The sequence below is a fragment of the Carcharodon carcharias genome, chromosome 9 (assembly GCF_017639515.1).
Source record: "Carcharodon carcharias isolate sCarCar2 chromosome 9, sCarCar2.pri, whole genome shotgun sequence".
NCBI lineage: Eukaryota > Metazoa > Chordata > Chondrichthyes > Lamniformes > Lamnidae > Carcharodon > Carcharodon carcharias.
This window is the reverse complement of record NC_054475.1, coordinates 73,654,068-73,670,105: the sequence shown is the minus strand read 5'-3', so window position 1 is coordinate 73,670,105 and position 16,038 is coordinate 73,654,068.

The following is a 16,038-nucleotide window of genomic DNA, read 5'->3' as shown; positions in this document are numbered from 1 at the left end:
GGTGTGTGAATGAGAGTGCCTGTTCATGTGTGGGAGTGAGAGTGCCTGTTCATGTGTGGGAGTGAGAGTGCCTGTTCATGTGTGGGAGTGAGAGTGCCTGTACATGTGTGTGATTGAGAGTGCCTCCTCATATGTGGGAGTGAGAGTGGCTGGTCGTGTGTGGGGGTGAGAGTTCCTGTTTGTTTGTCAAGGTGATAGTGCTTGTTTATGTGTGAGGGTGGTGTGCCTGTTTGGGTGTGGGTGTGCGAGTGCCTGTGCGTATGTAAGGTTGGTAATGCCTATTCGTGTATGGGGGACGGAGTGCATATTCGTGTGTGAGGTTCAGAGTGCCGGTTCAGGTGTGTGAGTGATAGTGCTTGTTCATGTGTGTGAGTGAGAGTGCCTGTTCATGTGTGGGAGAGAGTGCCTGATCATGTTTGGGAGTGAGAGTGCCTGTTTGTGTTTGGCAGTGAGAGTGCCTGTTCATGTGTGGGAGTGAGAGTGACAATTCATGTGTGGGAGTGAGAGTGCCAGGTCGTGTGTGGGGGTGAGAGTGCCTGTTTGTTTGTCAAGGTGATAGTGCCTGTTTATGTGTGAGGGTTGGAGTGCCTGTTTATGTGTGTGGGGGGAGTGCCTGTTTGGCTGTGGGAGTGCGAGTGCCTGTTTGTACGTAAGGGTGGTAATGCCTATTCGTGAATGGTGGAAGGAGTGCCTATTTGTGTGTGATGTTGAGAGTGCTGGTTCAGATGTGTGAGTGAGAGTGCCTGTTCATGTGTGGGAGTGTGATTGCCTGTTCATGTGTGGGAGTGAGAGTGCCTGTTCATGTGTGGGAGTGAGAGTGCCTGTTCATGTGTGGGAGTGAGAGTGCCTGTTCATGTGTGGGAGTGTGAGTGCCTGTTCATGTGTGGGAGTGAGAGTGCCTGTACATGTGTGTGATTGAGAGTGCCTCCGCATATGTGGGAGTGAGAGTGGCTGGTTGTGTGTGGGGGTGAGAGTTCCTGTTTGTTTGTCAAGGTGATAGTGCTTGTTTATGTGTGAGTGTGCTGTGCCTGTTTGGGTGTGGGTGTGCGAGTGCCTGTGCGTATGTAAGGTTGGTAATGCCTATTCGTGTATGGGGGAAGGAGTGCATATTCGTGTGTGAGGTTCAGAGTGCCGGTTCAGGTGTGTGAGTGATAGTGCTTGTTCATGTGTGTGAGTGAGAGTGCCTGTTCATGTGTGGGAGAGAGTGCCTGATCATGTTTGGGAGTGAGAGTGCCTGTTTGTGTTTGGCAGTGAGAGTGCCTGTTCATGTGTGGGAGTGAGAGTGCCAATTCATGTGTGGGAGTGAGAGTGCCAGGTCGTGTGTGGGGGGTGAGAGTGCCTGTTTGTTTGTCAAGGTGATAGTGCCTGTTTATGTGTGAGGGTTGGAGTGCCTGTTTATGTGTGTGGGGCAGTGCCTGTTAGGCTGTGGGAGTGCGAGTGCCTGTTTGTACGTAAGGGTGGTAATGCCTATTCGTGAATGGTGGAAGGAGTGCCTATTTGTGTGTGATGTTGAGAGTGCTGGTTCAGATGTGTGAGTGAGAGTGCCTGTTCATGTGTGGGAGTGTGATTGCCTGTTCATGTATGGGAGTGAGAGTGCCTGTTCATGTGTGTGAGTGAGAGTGCCTGTTCATGTGTGGGAGTGAGAGTGCCTGTTCATGTTTGGGAGTGAGAGTGCCTATTCATATGTGAGAGTGAGAGTGCCTGTTCATGTGTGGGAGTGAGAGGGCCTGTTCATGTGTGGGAGTGAGAGTGCCTGTTCATGTGTGGGAGTGAGAGTGCCTGTTCATGTGTGGGAGTGAGAGTGCCTGTTCATGTGTGGGAGCGACAGTGCCTGTTCATGTGTGGGAGTGACAGTGCCTGTTTATGTGTGGGAGTGAGAGTGCCTATTCATATGTGAGAGTGAGAGTGCCTGTTTATGTGTGGGAGTGAGAGTGCCTAATCATGTGTGAGAGTGAGTGTGCCTGTTCATGTGTGGGAGTGAGAGTGCCTGTTCATGTTTGGAGCGAATGTGCCTGTTTAGTTTTGCGAGTGAGTATCCCAGTTCACGTGTGGGAGTGCGATTGCCTGTCCATGTGTGGGAGTGAGAGTGCCTGTTCATGTGTGGGTGTGAGAGTGCCTCATCATGTGTGTGACTAAGAGTGCCTGTTCATGTGTGGGAGTGAGAGTTCCTGTTCATGTACGGGCGTGAGTGTGCCTGTTCGTTTGTGGGAGTGAGAGTGCCTGTCCATGTGTGGGAGTGAGAGTGCCTGTCCATGTTTGGGATTGAGAATGCCTGTTCATGTGTGGGAGTGAGAGTGCCTGATCATGTGTGGGATTGAGAGTGCCTGGTCATGTGTGGGAGTTAAAGTGCTTGATAATGTGTTCGAGTGAGAGTGCCTGATCATGAGTGGTACTGAGAGGGCCTGATCATGTTTGGGAGAGAGAGTGCCTGTTGATGTGTGGGAGTGAGAGCCTGGTCGTGTTTGGGGGTGAGAGTGCCTCTTTGTTTGTCAAGGTGATTGTGCCTGTTTATGTGTAAGGGTGGAAGTGCCTGTTTATGTGTAAGGGGGGTGTGCCTGTTTGGGTGTGGTTGTGCGAGTGCCTGTTCGTACGTAAGGGCGGTAGTGCCTATTCGTGTGTGGGGGAAGGACTGCATATTTGTGTGTGAGGTTGAGAGTGCCTGTTCAGGTGTGTGAGTGAGAGTGCCTGTTCAGGTGTGTGAGTGAAAGTGCCTGTTCAGGTGTGGGAGTGAGATTGCATAATCATGTATGGGAGTGAAATTTCCTGTCCATGTGTGGGAGTGTGAGAGTGCCTGTTCATGTGTGGGAGTGAGAGTGCCTGTCCATGTGTGGGAGTGAGAGTGCCTGATCATGTGTGGGATTGAGAGTGCCTGATCATGTGTGGGAGTTAGAGTGCTTGATCATGTGTTCGAGTCAGAGTGCCTGATCATGAGTGGTACTGAGAGGACCTGATCATATTTGGGAGAGAGAGTGCCTGTTGATCTGTGTATGGGAGTGAGATTTCCTGTCCATGTGTGGGAGTGAGAGTGCCTGTTCATGTTTGGGAGTGAGAGTGCCTGTCCATGTGTGGGAGTGAGAGTGCCTGATCATGTGTGGGATTGAGAGTGCCTGATCATCTGTGGGACTGAGAGTGCTTGATCTTGTGTGGGAGTGAGGTTGCCTTTTCATGTGTGGGAGTGAGAGTGCCTGTTCAAGCATGGGAGTGATAGTGCCTATTCATGTGTGGGAGAAAGAGTGCCTGTTCTTGTGTGGTGGTGAGAGTACCTGTCCGTGTGTGGGAGTAAGAGTGCCTTTTCTTGTGTGGGATTGAGAGTGCCTGTTCATTTGAGGGCGTGAGAGTGCCTGTTCTTTTGTGGGAATGTGAGTGCCTCATCCTGTGTAGGAGTGAGAGTTCCTGATCACGTGTGGAAGCGAGATTTCCAGATCCTGTGTGGGACCGAGAGTGCCGCGTCGTGTGTGAGGGTGGGGGAGTCTGATCGTGTAAGTCTGAGGTTGTAAGTGCCTGTTCCTGTATGTGGACAGGAATGCCTGTTCGTGTGTGGGGGTGAGAGTGCCTGTTTGTATGTGAAGGTGAGAGTGCCTGTTCATGTGTGAGAGTAAGAGTGCCTGTTCATGTATGGGAGTGAGAGTGCCTGATCGTGTGTGGGAGTAAGTGTGCCTGTTTGTGTGTGGCAGTGAAAGTGCCTATTCATGTGGGCAGTCAGAGTGTCTGTTCATGTGTGGAAGTGAGAGTGCCTGTTCATGTGTGGGAGTGAGAGTGCCTCTTCATGTGTGGGAGTGAGAGTGCCTGTTCGTGTGTGGGAGTGATAGTGCCTGTTCGTGTGTGGGAGTGATAGTGCCTGTTCGTGTGTGGAAGTGAGAGTACCTGTTCGTGTGTGGGAGTGAGAGTGCCTGTTTGGGTGTGGGAATGTGAGTGCCTGTTCGTACGTAAGGGTGGATATGCCAATTCCTGTAAGGGGGAAGGAGTCCCTAATCGTGTGTGTATGGTTGAGAGTGCCTGTTCACGTGTGGGAGTGGGAGTGCCTGTTCTTATGGGGGGGTCAGAGTGCCTGTTTGTATGTGAAGTTGAGAAGGCCTGTTGATGTGTGAGGGTGGGAGTGCCTGTTTATGTGTGAGGGTATGAGTTCATGTTCAGATGTGTGAGTGAGAGTGCCTGTTCAGGTGTGTGAATGAGAGTGCCTGTTCATGTGTGGGAGTGAGAGTGCCAATTCATGTGTGGGATTGAGAGTGCCTCCTCATAGGTGGGAGTGAGAGTGGCTGGTTGTGTGTGGGGGTGAGAGTGCCTGTTTTTTTTTCAAGGTGATAGTGCCTGTTTATGTGTGAGGGGGGTGTGCCTGTTTGGGTGTGGGTGTGCGAGTGCCTGTTCATACGTAAGGTTGGTAATGCCTATTCGTGTATGGGGGAAGGAGTGCATATTCGTGTGTGAGGTTCAGAGTGCTGGTTCAGGTGTGTGAGTGAGAGTACTTGTTCATGTGTATGAGTGAGAGTGCCTGTTCATGTGTGGGACTGAGATTGCCTGATCATGTTTGGGAGTGAGAGTGCCTGTTTGTGTGTGGCAGTGGGAGTGCCTGTTCATGTGTGTGAGTGAGATTGCCTGTTTGTGTTTGGCAGTGAGAGTGCCTGTTCATGTGTGGGAGTGAGAGTGCCGATTCATGTGTGGGAGTGAGAGTGCCTGTTCATGTGAGGGATTGAGAGTGCCTCTTCATATGTGGTAATGAGAGTGCCTGCTCGTGTGTGGGGGTGAGAGTGCCTGTTTGTTTGTCAAAGTGATAGTGCCTGTTATGTGTCAGGGTTGGAGTGCCTGTTTATGTGTGTGGGGGGAGTGCCTGTTTGGCTGTGGGAGCGCGAGTGCCTGTTCGTACGTAAGGGTGGTAATGCCTATTCGTGAATGGTGGAAGGAGTGCCTATTCGTGTGTGATGTTGAGAGTGCTGTTTCAGAGGTGTGAGTGAGAGTGCCTGTTCAGGTGTGTGAGTGAGAGTGCCTGTCCATGTGTGGGAGTGCGATTGCCTGTCCATGTGTGGGAGTGAGAATGCCTGTTCATGTGTGGGTTTGAGAGTGCCTCATCATGTGTGCGACTAAGAGTGCCTGTTCATGTGTGGGAGTGAGAGTGCCTGTTCATGTGTGGGAGTGAGAGTGTCTGTTCGTTTGTGGGAGTGAGAGTGCCTGTTCATGTGTGGGAGTGAGATTGCCTGTTCATGTGTGGGAGTGAGAGTACCTGTTCATGTGTGGGAGTTAGAGTGCCTGTTCATGTGTGAGAGTGAGAGTGCCTGTTCATGTGTGGGAGTGAGAGTGCCTGTTCATGTGTGGGAGTGAGAGTGCCTGTTCATGTGTGGGAGTGAGAGTGCCTGTCCGTGTGTGAGAGTGCCTGTCCATGTGTGGGATTGAGTGTTCCTGTTCATGTGTGGGAGTGAGAGTACCTGTTCATGTTTGGAGAGAATGTGCCTGTTTAGTTTAGCGAGTGAGAGTGCCAGTTCACGTGTGGGAGTGCAATTGCCTGTCCATCTGTGGGAGTGAGAGTGCCTGTTCATGTGTGGGAGTGAGAGTGCCTGTCAGTGTGTGAGAGTGCCTGTCCATGTGTGGGATTGAGTGTTCCTGTTCATTTGTGTGAGTGAGAGTGCCTATTCATGTATGGGAGTGAGATTGCCTGTCCATGTGTGGGAGTGAGTGTGCCTGTCCATGTGTGGGAGTTAGAGTGCTTGATCATGTGTGGGAGTGAGAGTGCCTGATCATGTGTGGGATTGAGAGTGCCTGATCATGTTTGGGAGAGAGAGTGCCTGTTGATCTGTGGGAGTGAGAGTGAATGTTTGTGTGTGGGATTGCGAGTGCCCTCTTCATATCTGGGAGTGAATGTGCCTGGTCGTGTTTGGGTGTGAGAGTATCTGTTCATGTGTGGGAGTGAGAGTGGCTGTTCATTTGTGGAAGTGAGAGTGCCTGTTCGTGTGTGGGAGTGAGAGTGCCTGTTCATGTGTGGGTGTGAGTTTGCCTGATCATTTGTTCGAGTGTGAGTGCCTGTTCATGAGTGGGACTGAGAGATCCTGACCATGTTTGGGAGTGAGAGTGCCTGTTTGTGTGTGATTGTGAGAGTGCTAGTATATATGTGGGAGTGGGACTACCTGTTCATGTGTGGACTTGAGAGGGCCTCTTCATATGTGGGACTGAGTGTGCCTGATCATGTGTGAGAGTTCGAGTGCCTGATCATTTGTTCGAGTGTGAGTGCCTGATCATGAGTGGGACTGAGGGAGCCTGACCATGTTTGGGAGTGAGAGTGCCTGTTTGTATGTGGTTGTGAGAGTGCTAGTATATGTGTGGGAGTGGGACTACCTGTTCATGTGTGGACTTGAGAGTGCCTCTTCATATGTGGAAGTGAGAGTGCCTGTTCATTTGTGGGGGAATAGTGCCTGCTTGTTTGTGATGGTGATAGTGATTTTTTATGTGTGAGGGTTGGAGTGCCTGTTTATGTGTAAGGGTTTGAGTGCCTGTATATGTGTGAGGGTGGGAGTGCCTGTTTATGTGTGATGGGGGAGTGCCTGTTTGGTGTGGGAGTGCGAGTGCCTGTTCATGTGTGAGGATGAGAGTGCCGGGTCGTGTGTGAGAGTGGGGGAGCCTGATCGTGTGTGAGTGTGTGAGTGCCTGTCCTTGTATGGGGACAGGTATAACTCTTTGTGTGTTGGGTTAAGTGTGCCTGTTTCTATGTGAAGGTGAGAGTGCCTCTTTATGTTTGTGTGTGAGTGTGCCTGTTCATGTGTGGGAGTGAGAGTGCCTGTTCATGTGTGGGAGTAAGAGTGCCTGTTCATGTATGGGAGTGAGAGTTCCTGTTCGTGTGTGGGAGTGAGAGTGCCTGCTTGTTTGTGGCAGTGAGAGTGCTGTTAATGTGTGGGAGTGAGAGTGCCAATTCATGTGTGGGATTGGGTGTGCCTGTTCATCTGTGGGATTGAGAGTGCCTTTTCATATGTGGGAGTGTGAGTGCCTGTTCATTTGTGGGGGAATAGTGTCTGTTTGTATTTGAAGGTGATAGTGCCTGTTTATGTGTGAGGGTTGGTTTGCCTGTTTATGTGTGAGAGGGGAGTGACTGTTCGGTTGTGGGAGTGCGAGTGCCTGTTCGTACGTAAGGGTTGTAATGCCTATTTGTGTATGGGGGAAGGAGTGCTTATTCGTGTGTGAGGTTGAGAGTGCTGGGTCAGGTGTGTGAGTGAGAGTGCCTGTTCAGTTGTGGGAGTGAGCGTGCCTGTTCACGTGTGGGAGTGAGAGTGCCTGTTCATGTGTGGGACTGAGAGTGCCTGTTCATGTGTGCGAGTGAGAGTGCCTGTTCATGTGTGCGAGTGAGAGTGCCTGTTCATGTGTGGGAGTGAGATTGCCTTTCTGTGTGTGGGAGTGAGAGTGCCAGTCCGTGTGTGGAGTGAGAGTGCCTCTCCATGTGTCAGAGTGAGAGTGCCTGTTCGTGTGTGGGAGTGAGAGTGCAAGTTCATGTGTGGAAGTGAGAGAGCCTGTTCATGTGTGGCAGTGAGTGTGCCTGTTCATGTGTGTGAGTGAGAGTGCCTGTTCACATGTATGATTGAGAGTGCCTCTTTATGTGTGGGAGTGAGAATGCCTGTCCATGTGCGGGAGTGAGAGTGCCAGTTCATGTGTGGGAGTGAGAGAGCCTGTTCATGTGTGCCAGTGAGTGTGCCTGTTCATGAGTGTGAGTGAGAGTGCCTGTTCACGTGAGTGAGTGAGAATGCCTCTTTGTGCGTGGGATTGAGAGTGTCTCTTCATATGTGGGAGTGTGAGTGCCTGGTCGTGTGTTGGGGTGAGAGTGCATGATTTTTTTTCAAGGTGATAGAGCCTGTTTATGTGTGAGAGTGGGAGTGCTTGTTTATGTGTGAGTGGGGAGTGCCTTTTTGGGTGTGGGAGTACGAGTGCCTGTTCGGACGTAATGGTGGTAATGCCTATTCTTGTATTGGGGAACGAGTGGATATTCATGTTTGAGGTTGAGAAGGCCGGTTCATGTGTGGGAGTGAGAGTGCCTGTTCATGTGTGGCATTGAGTGTGCCGGTTCATGTGTGGGAGTGAGTTTGCCTGTTCACGTGTGGGTTTGAGAGTGCTTCGTTATGTGTGGGATTGAGAGTGCCAGTTCATGTGTGGGAGTGAGAGTTCCTGTTCATGTGTGGGAGTAAGAGTGCCTGTTCATGTATGGGAGTGAGAGTGCATGTTCATGTGTGGGAGTGAGAGTGCCTGTTCATGTGTGAGAGTGAGAGTGCCTATTCATGTGTGAGAGTGAGAGTGCCTGTTCATGTGTGGGAGTGAGATTGCCTGGTCATGTGTGGGAGTGAGAGTGCCTATTCATGTGTGGGAGTGAGAGTGCCTGTCCGTGTGTGAGAGTGCCTGTCCATGTGTGGGATTGAGTGTTCCTGTTCATGTGTGGGAGTGAGAGTGCCTGTTCATGTGTGGGAGTAAGATTGCCTCATCATGTGTGCGACTTAGAGTGCCTGTTCATGTGTGCGAGTGAGAGTGCCTGTTCAGGTGTGGGAGTGAGCGTGCCTGTTCATGTGAGGGAGTGAGAGTGCCTGTTCATGTGTGGGAGTGAGAGTGCCTGTGCATGTGTGGGAGTGAGTGTGCCCTTTCGTGTGTGGGATTGAGAGTGACTCCCCATATGTGGGTCTGAGAGTGGCTGATCATGTGTGGGAGTGAGAGTGCCAGTTTGTGTGTGGCGGTGAGAGTGCCTGTTCATGTGCCAGTTCATGTGTGGGAGTCTGTTTGCCTGTTCACGTGTGAGAGTGAGAGTGCCTCTTTATGTGTGGGAAAGAGTGTGCCTGTTCATGTGTGGGAGTGAGAGTGCCTGATCATCTGTGGGACTGAGTGTGCCTGATCATCTGTGGGACTGAGTGTGCCTGACCATGTGTGGGAGTTAGAGTGCCTGATCATGTGCTCGAGTATGAGTGCCTGATCATGTGTGGGAATGAGAGTGCCTGTTCATGTGTGGGATTGAGAGTGACTCGCCATATGTGGGTCTGAGAGTGGCTGATCATGTGTGGTAGTGAGAGTGCCAGTTTGTGTGTGGCAGTGAGAGTGCCTGTTCATGTGCCAGTTCATGTGTGGGACTAAGAGTGCCTGTTCAGTTGTGGGAGTGAGATTGCCTTGTCATCTGAAGGTTTGAGAGTGCCTGATCACGTGTTCGTGTGAGAGTGCCTGATCATGAGTGGGACTGAGAGTGCCTGATCATGTTTGGGAGTGAGAGTGCCGTGCCTGATCATGTGTGGGACTGAGTGTGACTGATCATGTGTGGAAGTTAGAGTGCCAGTTCATGTGTGGGAGTTAGAGTGCCTGATCATGTGCTCGAGTATGAGTGCCTGATCATGTGTGGGAATGAGAGTGCCTATTCATGTGTGGGATTGAGAGTGACTCCCCATATGTGGGTCTGAGAGTGGCTGATCATGTGTGGTAGTGAGAGTGCCAGTTTGTGTGTGGCAGCGAGAGTGCCTGTTCATGTGCCAGTTCATGTGTGGGACTAAGAGTGCCTGTTCAGTTGTGGGAGTGAGATTGCCTTGTCATCTGAAGGTTTGAGAGTGCCTGATCATGTGTTCGTGTGAGAGTGCCTGATCATGAGTGGGACTGAGAGTGCCTGATCATGTTTGGGAGTGAGAGTGCCGTGCCTGAGCATCTGTGGGACTGAGTGTGACTGATCATGTGTGGAAGTTAGAGTGCCAGTTCTTGTGTGGGAGTGAGAGTGCCTGTTCATATGTGGGATTGAGAGTGCCTCCTCATATGTGGGAGTGAGTGTGGCTGGTCATGTGTGGGGTTGAGAGTGCCTGTTTGTTTTTCAAGGTGATAGTGCCTGTTTATGTGTGAGGGAGGTGTGCCTGTTTGGGTGTGGGTGTGCGAGTGCCTGTTCGTACGTTAGGTTGGTAATGCCTATTCGTGTATGCGGGATGGAGTCCATATTTGTGTGTGAGGTTGAGAGTGCATGTACAGGTGTGGGAGTGAGAGTGCCTGTTCATGTGTGGGAGTGAGATTGCCTCATGATGTGTGGGACTGAGAGTGCCTGTCCATGTGTGGGAGTGAGAGTGCCAGTTCATCTGTGGGAATGAGAGTGACCGATCATGTGTGAGGGTGTGAGGGCCTGTCCTTGTATGGAGACAGTTATAACTCTTTGTGTGTTGGGTTGAGAGTGCCCGTTTCTATGTGAAGGTGAGATTGCCTGTTCATGTGTGTGAGTGAGAGGACCTGTTCATGTGTGGCAGTGAGTGTGCCGGTTCATGTGTGGGAGTGAGTTTGCCTGTTCACGTGTGGGAGTGAGAGTGCCTGATCATGTGTGGGAGTGAGAGTTCCTGTTCATGTGTGGGAGTAAGAGTGCCTGTTCATGTGTGAGACTGCGAGTGCCTGTTCACGTGTGGTAGTGAGAGTGACTGTTAATGTGTGGGAGTGAGAGTGCCTGATCATGTGTGGGAGTGAGAGTGCATGTTCATGTGTGGGAGTGAGAGTGCCTGTTCATGTGTGTGAGTGAGGGTGCCTATTCATGTGTGAGAGTGAGAGTGCCTGTTCATGTGTGGGAGTGAGAGTGCATATTCATGTGTGGGAGTGAGAGTGCCTATTCATGTGTGGGAGTGAGAGTGCCTGTCCGTGTGTGAGAGTGCCTGTCCATGTGTGGGATTGAGTGTTCCTGTGCATGTGTGGGAGTGAGAGTGCCTGTTCATGTTTGGTGCGAATGTGCCTGTTTAGTTTTGCGATTGAGAGTGCCAGTTCACGTGTGGGAGCGCGATTGCCTGTCCATATGTGGGAGTGAGAGTGCCTGTTCATGTGTGGGTGTGAGAGTGCCTCATCATGTGTGCGACTAAGAGTGCCTGTTCATGTGTGGGAGTGAGTGCCAGTTCATGTGTGGGAGTGAGAGTGCCTGTTCGTGTGTGGGAATGAGAGTGCCTGTTCATGTGTGGGAGTAAGAGTGCCTGTTCATGTGTGGGAGTGAGTGTGCCAGTTTGTGTGTGGGATTGAGAGTGCCTGTTCATGTGCCAGTTCATGTGTGGGAGTCTGTTTGCCTGTTCACGTGTGAGAGTGAGAGTGTCTCTTTATGTGTGGGAAAGAGTGTGCCTGTTCATGTGTGGGAGTGAGAGTGCCTGATCATCTGTGGGACTGAGTGTGCCTGATCATGTGTGGGAGTTAGAGTGCCTGATCATGTGCTCGAGTATGAGTGCCTGATCATGTGTGGGAATGAGAGTGCCTGTTCATGTGTGGGATTGAGAGTGACTCCCCATATGTGGGACTGAGAGTGCCTGATCATGTTTGGGAGTGAGAGTGCCGTGCCTGATCATCTGTGGGACTGAGTGTGACTGATCATGTGTGGAAGTTAGAGTGCCAGTTCTTGTGTGGGAGTGAGAGTGCCTGTTCATATGTGGGATTGAGAGTGCCTCCTCATATGTGGGAGTGAGTGTGGCTGGTCATGTGTGGGGTTGAGAGTGCCTGTTTGTTTTTCAAGGTGATAGTGCCTGTTTATGTGTGAGGGAGGTGTGCCTGTTTGGGTGTGGGTGTGCGAGTGCCTGTTCGTACGTTAGGTTGGTAATGCTTATTCGTGTATGCGGGATGGAGTCCATATTTGTGTGTGAGGTTGAGAGTGCATGTACAGGTGTGGGAGTGAGAGTGCCTGTTCATGTGTGGGAGTGAGATTGCCTTTCTGTGTGTGGGAGTGAGAGTGCCAGTCCGTGTGTGGGAGTGAGAGTGCCTCTCCATGTGTCAGAGTGAGAGTGCCTGTTCGTGTGTGGGAGTGAGAGTGCAAGTTCATGTGTGGAAGTGAGAGAGCCTGTTCATGTGTGGCAGTGAGTGTGCCTGTTCATGTGTGTGAGTGAGAGTGCCTGTTCACATGTATGATTGAGAGTGCCTCTTTATGTGTGGGAGTGAGAATGCCTGTCCATGTGCGGGAGTGAGAGTGCCAGTTCATGTGTGGGAGTGAGAGAGCCTGTTCATGTGTGCCAGTGAGTGTGCCTGTTCATGAGTGTGAGTGAGAGTGCCTGTTCACGTGAGTGAGTGAGAATGCCTCTTTGTGCGTGGGATTGAGAGTGTCTCTTCATATGTGGGAGTGTGAGTGCCTGGTCGTGTGTTGGGGTGAGAGTGCATGATTTTTTTTCAAGGTGATAGAGCCTGTTTATGTGTGAGAGTGGGAGTGCTTGTTTATGTGTGAGTGGGGAGTGCCTTTTTGGGTGTGGGAGTACGAGTGCCTGTTCGGACGTAATGGTGGTAATGCCTATTCTTGTATTGGGGAACGAGTGGATATTCATGTTTGAGGTTGAGAAGGCCGGTTCATGTGTGGGAGTGAGAGTGCCTGTTCATGTGTGGCATTGAGTGTGCCGGTTCATGTGTGGGAGTGAGTTTGCCTGTTCACGTGTGGGTTTGAGAGTGCTTCGTTATGTGTGGGATTGAGAGTGCCAGTTCATGTGTGGGAGTGAGAGTTCCTGTTCATGTGTGGGAGTAAGAGTGCCTGTTCATGTATGGGAGTGAGAGTGCATGTTCATGTGTGGGAGTGAGAGTGCCTGTTCATGTGTGAGAGTGAGAGTGCCTATTCATGTGTGAGAGTGAGAGTGCCTGTTCATGTGTGGGAGTGAGATTGCCTGGTCATGTGTGGGAGTGAGAGTGCCTATTCATGTGTGGGAGTGAGAGTGCCTGTCCGTGTGTGAGAGTGCCTGTCCATGTGTGGGATTGAGTGTTCCTGTTCATGTGTGGGAGTGAGAGTGCCTGTTCATGTGTGGGAGTAAGATTGCCTCATCATGTGTGCGACTTAGAGTGCCTGTTCATGTGTGCGAGTGAGAGTGCCTGTTCAGGTGTGGGAGTGAGCGTGCCTGTTCATGTGAGGGAGTGAGAGTGCCTGTTCATGTGTGGGAGTGAGAGTGCCTGTGCATGTGTGGGAGTGAGTGTGCCCTTTCGTGTGTGGGATTGAGAGTGACTCCCCATATGTGGGTCTGAGAGTGGCTGATCATGTGTGGGAGTGAGAGTGCCAGTTTGTGTGTGGCGGTGAGAGTGCCTGTTCATGTGCCAGTTCATGTGTGGGAGTCTGTTTGCCTGTTCACGTGTGAGAGTGAGAGTGCCTCTTTATGTGTGGGAAAGAGTGTGCCTGTTCATGTGTGGGAGTGAGAGTGCCTGATCATCTGTGGGACTGAGTGTGCCTGATCATCTGTGGGACTGAGTGTGCCTGACCATGTGTGGGAGTTAGAGTGCCTGATCATGTGCTCGAGTATGAGTGCCTGATCATGTGTGGGAATGAGAGTGCCTATTCATGTGTGGGATTGAGAGTGACTCCCCATATGTGGGTCTGAGAGTGGCTGATCATGTGTGGTAGTGAGAGTGCCAGTTTGTGTGTGGCAGCGAGAGTGCCTGTTCATGTGCCAGTTCATGTGTGGGACTAAGAGTGCCTGTTCAGTTGTGGGAGTGAGATTGCCTTGTCATCTGAAGGTTTGAGAGTGCCTGATCATGTGTTCGTGTGAGAGTGCCTGATCATGAGTGGGACTGAGAGTGCCTGATCATGTTTGGGAGTGAGAGTGCCGTGCCTGAGCATCTGTGGGACTGAGTGTGACTGATCATGTGTGGAAGTTAGAGTGCCAGTTCTTGTGTGGGAGTGAGAGTGCCTGTTCATATGTGGGATTGAGAGTGCCTCCTCATATGTGGGAGTGAGTGTGGCTGGTCATGTGTGGGGTTGAGAGTGCCTGTTTGTTTTTCAAGGTGATAGTGCCTGTTTATGTGTGAGGGAGGTGTGCCTGTTTGGGTGTGGGTGTGCGAGTGCCTGTTCGTACGTTAGGTTGGTAATGCCTATTCGTGTATGCGGGATGGAGTCCATATTTGTGTGTGAGGTTGAGAGTGCATGTACAGGTGTGGGAGTGAGAGTGCCTGTTCATGTGTGGGAGTGAGATTGCCTCATGATGTGTGGGACTGAGAGTGCCTGTCCATGTGTGGGAGTGAGAGTGCCAGTTCATCTGTGGGAATGAGAGTGACCGATCATGTGTGAGGGTGTGAGGGCCTGTCCTTGTATGGAGACAGTTATAACTCTTTGTGTGTTGGGTTGAGAGTGCCCGTTTCTATGTGAAGGTGAGATTGCCTGTTCATGTGTGTGAGTGAGAGGACCTGTTCATGTGTGGCAGTGAGTGTGCCGGTTCATGTGTGGGAGTGAGTTTGCCTGTTCACGTGTGGGAGTGAGAGTGCCTGATCATGTGTGGGAGTGAGAGTTCCTGTTCATGTGTGGGAGTAAGAGTGCCTGTTCATGTGTGAGACTGCGAGTGCCTGTTCACGTGTGGTAGTGAGAGTGACTGTTAATGTGTGGGAGTGAGAGTGCCTGATCATGTGTGGGAGTGAGAGTGCATGTTCATGTGTGGGAGTGAGAGTGCCTGTTCATGTGTGTGAGTGAGGGTGCCTATTCATGTGTGGGAGTGAGAGTGCCTGTTCATGTGTGGGAGTGAGAGTGCATATTCATGTGTGGGAGTGAGAGTGCCTATTCATGTGTGGGAGTGAGAGTGCCTGTCCGTGTGTGAGAGTGCCTGTCCATGTGTGGGATTGAGTGTTCCTGTGCATGTGTGGGAGTGAGAGTGCCTGTTCATGTTTGGTGCGAATGTGCCTGTTTAGTTTTGCGATTGAGAGTGCCAGTTCACGTGTGGGAGCGCGATTGCCTGTCCATATGTGGGAGTGAGAGTGCCTGTTCATGTGTGGGTGTGAGAGTGCCTCATCATGTGTGCGACTAAGAGTGCCTGTTCATGTGTGGGAGTGAGTGCCAGTTCATGTGTGGGAGTGAGAGTGCCTGTTCGTGTGTGGGAATGAGAGTGCCTGTTCATGTGTGGGAGTAAGAGTGCCTGTTCATGTGTGGGAGTGAGTGTGCCAGTTTGTGTGTGGGATTGAGAGTGCCTGTTCATGTGCCAGTTCATGTGTGGGAGTCTGTTTGCCTGTTCACGTGTGAGAGTGAGAGTGTCTCTTTATGTGTGGGAAAGAGTGTGCCTGTTCATGTGTGGGAGTGAGAGTGCCTGATCATCTGTGGGACTGAGTGTGCCTGATCATGTGTGGGAGTTAGAGTGCCTGATCATGTGCTCGAGTATGAGTGCCTGATCATGTGTGGGAATGAGAGTGCCTGTTCATGTGTGGGATTGAGAGTGACTCCCCATATGTGGGACTGAGAGTGCCTGATCATGTTTGGGAGTGAGAGTGCCGTGCCTGATCATCTGTGGGACTGAGTGTGACTGATCATGTGTGGAAGTTAGAGTGCCAGTTCTTGTGTGGGAGTGAGAGTGCCTGTTCATATGTGGGATTGAGAGTGCCTCCTCATATGTGGGAGTGAGTGTGGCTGGTCATGTGTGGGGTTGAGAGTGCCTGTTTGTTTTTCAAGGTGATAGTGCCTGTTTATGTGTGAGGGAGGTGTGCCTGTTTGGGTGTGGGTGTGCGAGTGCCTGTTCGTACGTTAGGTTGGTAATGCTTATTCGTGTATGCGGGATGGAGTCCATATTTGTGTGTGAGGTTGAGAGTGCATGTACAGGTGTGGGAGTGAGAGTGCCTGTTCATGTGTGGGAGTGAGATTGCCTCATGATGTGTGGGACTGAGAGTGCCTGTCCATGTGTGGGAGTGAGAGTGCCAGTTCATCTGTGGGAATGAGAGTGACCGATCATGTGTGAGGGTGTGAGGGCCTGTCCTTGTATGGAGACAGTTATAACTCTTTGTGTGTTGGGTTGAGAGTGCCCGTTTCTATGTGAAGGTGAGATTGCCTGTTCATGTGTGTGAGTGAGAGGACCTGTTCATGTGTGGCAGTGAGTGTGCCGGTTCATGTGTGGGAGTGAGTTTGCCTGTTCACGTGTGGGAGTGAGAGTGCCTGATCATGTGTGGGAGTGAGAGTTCCTGTTCATGTGTGGGAGTAAGAGTGCCTGTTCATGTGTGAGACTGCGAGTGCCTGTTCACGTGTGGTAGTGAGAGTGACTGTTAATGTGTGGGAGTGAGAGTGCCTGATCATGTGTGGGAGTGAGAGTGCATGTTCATGTGTGGGAGTGAGAGTGCCTGTTCATGTGTGTGAGTGAGGGTGCCTATTCATGTGTGAGAGTGAGAGTGCCTGTT